We start from the raw sequence: 4,411 nt of genomic DNA on the forward strand, positions 1-4,411 counted from the left end.
ACCTGTAATCCACTTTTTATTCAGAAACAGGACCTATGGGAATCCAGCAACTTTTAGAAAGCTCTAAGAAAAAGATACCACTGGGTGAGGTGCAAGTTCCTTGCTGCTAGTAAAGTTGGGAAATAGTAAGTTCCCTAAGCTTTCCTCTACCAGGCCTGAGGTTGGAGTAGGGTGGAGATGAGTGGGGTATAGATCTTTAAGCCAAGCTGATCTCACTCATTAGAAAGTAAACTTCCCCAGGGGGTGATCTGTGACTAGAAGCAGGATGTTTTCTGTCCTTGCCCCAAGGCATATCAAAGTGCAAATAGCTTCCAATGTGGGAGTCCTAGGGAGTAGGTGTTGGCCAGCAAATTGACATTCCTGGATCTCTAGTCCTGGAACTGATCAGGTTGGATGATCTCCAAATCCAATAAGGCTGCTGGGTCAGAACTGAAGGCAGGTCTGGCCAAGGCACTCTCACTCCTCAGTGGGTTAAGGACTGAGGCCAAGCTGTGATGGAGGCCCCGCCTAGCATATCTACCAGTATTTGACTAAGAATATTTTTGTTTTCTCTTAAGTACTTATTTATGAGCCTTTTCTGGTGGCTTTGGATTATTACTTTACACTCTTGACGAAGTAGTTCTTGTTTCACAATTAATGACTCTTGCCTCACCCCTCAGAAAACTCTTGTTGATAATTTTATCAGTAGATCACCATATATTTCTCAGGCATGGCTTTTGTTTCCTCCTAGCCAGAGCTCTGCACTAATTGCCACACAAGCCAACATTGAGGTGACTCCTATAGACAGGGTGATTATTTTGTCCAAATGCTAAGTGCAGCATCTCACTTATTCTCATGTGCCTTGGTAACTGTATCAAATACTTAATAGAGTCCTTGACTAGTATGATAACCAAAGCTCTGGGTGAAGATGAAACTCAATGGTAGAGTACATCCCTGGCATGCACAAGACTCTCTGTCCAGTCCCCAGCACCAAAAGGAGGAAAGGTAACAAATGTTAGAAAAGTGGGGTTGAAATTAGGAAAGCAACTCCATTTGTAATAGCCCCACAAAAAAATAAAATACCTAGGAATTAACTTAACCAAAGAAGTGAAGGACCTCTATGATGAAAACTTTAAAAACGAAAAATGAAATGAAAACAGAACTTAGAAAACGGGAAAAACTCCCATGCTCCTGGATTGGAAAGATTAACATCGTGAAAAGGGCAATACTTCCCAAGGCTATCTACAAATTCAATGTGATACTTATCAACATTCCAACCTCATTCTTCAAGGAAATAGAAGAGGCAATCCAAAAATTCATATGAAACAATAAAAGACCCCGAATAGCAAAAACGCTCCTCAACGGAAAGAACACTGCTGGAGGAATATCAATACGAAATTTCAAACTCTACTATAAAGCCATAGCAATCAAAACAGCTTGGTATTGGCACAAGAACAGACCTCAGGACCAATGGAATTGAATTGAAAACCCAGAAATGAACCTACAGACCTATAGCCATCTAATCTTCGATAAGGGATCTAAAAAAATAGAATAGAAGAAAGACAGCCTCTTCAGTAAATGGTGCTGGCAAAACTGGTTAACTACTTGTAGAAAACTAAAGCTAGAACGTTATCTATAACCCTGCACCAGAATCCACTCCAAATTGATCAAAGACCTCGGAGTCAAAGCAGACACTCTGAAAACATTACAGGATGGAATAGGAGAAACCCTAGGTCTCCTTGGCGCTGCCCGAAATTTTCTTAATAGAGACCCAGAAACACAAGAAATCAAAGAAATGTTGGACAAATGGGATTGCATTAAGTTGCAGAGCTTCTGCATGGCAAAGGACATAGCTAGCAAGATCACTAGAAAGCCCACGGATTGGGAGAAGATCTTCAGTAGTCATACAACGGACAAGGGTCTCATATCTAAAATATACTTGGAACTCAAAAAATTAAATCCCCCAACAACAAATCCTCAAAGAAACACTGCCCAATAAATAAGTGGACTAAAGACTTAAAGACAAACTTCTTTGAAGAAGAAAGAAGGATGGCCAATAGACACATGAAGAAATGCTCAACCTCCCTAGCCATAAAAGAAATGCAAATCAAAACAACATTGAGATACCACCTCACACCAGTTAGAATGGCAAAAATCAAGAACTCTAATAACAACAGTTGCTGGAGGGGATGTGGACAGAAGGGAACCTTACTTCTTTGTTGGTGGGAATGTAAACTTGTTCAACCACTTTGGAAAGTAGTATGGAGGTTCCTCAAAAGACTCCATATAGAGCTCCCCTCTGACCCAGCAATCCCACTTTTGGGCATTTACCCAAATGTTTACAAACACGACCACACTAATGCTACTAGCACAACTATGTTTATTGCAGCATTATTTACCATAGCTAAGATCTTTAACCAACCCAGATGCCCCTCAGTAGATGAATGGATCAAGAAAATGTGGTATATACACAATGGAATTCTATGCCTCCATCAGAAAGAATGACATTGCCCCATCTGTTAGGAAATGGAAAGACTCAGAAAAATTATATTAAGTGAAGTAAGCCAAGCCCAAAGAAACATAGGTCCCATGATTTCCCTTATTTGCAATATCTAGTATATGTATGAGTCAAGCAGAAAAGGTCAGATAAGGTGATGTTAGGAAAATGAACCCTAAGCTATGTATTTTATATGTTTTTTTTCTTTCATGCATTTGTTTCTAACGCAATTATAAGATTATTTCTTTGTTGCTTTGTATGTCCCTCCCCCACAGTATAACCCCTGCTTTCACTATATTTGATGTCGGTATAATTTGTGGAGGGGAAGGGGATAAACAAGTAGTTCAATAAGGATACAGGTGGACCTGTTGTAACAATGGGAAGTACAAGTTGTCATGTCGAAAACGAACTTTACAACTTGCAGGGGGTGGGGGGGATTGGGTGGGGGGGCAGGGAGGATGGGAAAGGATGAGAAGGGTAAACAAAGGAGGAGGCTACAATTCTTGATAAGAAATGTACTCACTATCTTGCCCATGTAATTGTAACCACTCTGTATAATATTTTCACATTAAATAAAATTAATTTTTGCAGCAAGAAAAAACATAAAATAAAAATAAATTGTAAAAAAATAAAAAATCAACAACAACAACAAAAAAACAAATGTTAGGCTCAGAAGACAAAATATTAGAACTCATGGAAAAACACACAGATTGGTACTGAAGAGTTGTGTCATGAGGGAATACTGGTAGAATGTTTGTAGGGGGAAAGAAGAGAGCCCCTTGATGAATGTACCCTTTTAGAAAGCAGAGGTAGGAACAGGGAATGAACCTCTCATAGTCATCCTAGGCCATGGAAGGAAGAAGCCCTGACATGTATGTTGCTCTAATGGGACCAGAGTCTAAAGTGGCACCACCATACCAGGCCACGGCCCAACAAGAACAGGTTTGTCAGAAGGACCTTCTTGCACTGGAGAGATTTCTTTTGACCACTTTGGCCTTGTTAATCATATTTCCTTACGCTGTTTCCTTTTTCCTTCCACCTTGTCATACCTATAGCAGATCCTGTCCAGGAGACCCATTCTCTCTAATCTCATTCTCAAAAAGTCTCCCAGTTTAGAGCTGTACATATCCTAGACCAAAAAAGTAGGGGGTGGTTATTCTGTCAGACATAGAATGAAACTAAAAGGTATCTTTGAAGTAGACTTTGACAAGGTTCTCATATGGACAGTGTTTTGTTGATAAGTCCTGGAATTGCGACCTGCTTTAGATCAAATTCTGAGATGATAGTGGAAGACAACTGGTGATAGGACTTCATGGACCGCTGTGATTTCAAAACCTTGGCAGGTACATCCCCATTCATGGATGTGCTATCAGCCAACATACATATGTCTGTTACAGGAGTGATGACTGTGAAAAGGAATTTATTGGCGACAGAGGAGACCAGCCTTTAGACAAGTTGTTGCCTTTCAGTGTGAGGCAGACAAAGAGTGCCTATGGATACAGAGTAATTTCAGGAAGCTTCCTCCAAGTCTTATTATCACAAAATCATCTGAGAATAACTGTAAACCCAGAGGTGAGAGTCATGTGCTTTGTGCTTTTGCACCACTGCTTTGCTGCGTGGCTCTTTATGCTCTTCTGAAACCTCCTTCTGAGCTGGTCCACAATGTTCCCAGGAGGTGGGAAGCAGAGGGGACTTGGCAGCTAGGCTGCTAATCACTCTGGCCACACTGACTTGGGCTGGGCATGTCCTGGGCATCTGCTGCATTCTAGTGGTATGTGCCCAGTGGGAAATTTTGCTCTTTCTAAGAGCAATTCCTCTGTCCTTGGGCCATCTTCCAGGTCAGGATGTCTTTATCTGCAGAGGCTGAAGCTTTGCCATAGCTCTCATCTTGACAGGTGTCTTTCTGTTTTTCAATTTTCTCTTCCGTCCTTCCTT

Source organism: Dipodomys spectabilis, unplaced genomic scaffold (assembly GCF_019054845.1).
Source record: "Dipodomys spectabilis isolate Male_0828 unplaced genomic scaffold, ASM1905484v1 ptg000065l, whole genome shotgun sequence".
Lineage (NCBI taxonomy): Eukaryota > Metazoa > Chordata > Mammalia > Rodentia > Heteromyidae > Dipodomys > Dipodomys spectabilis.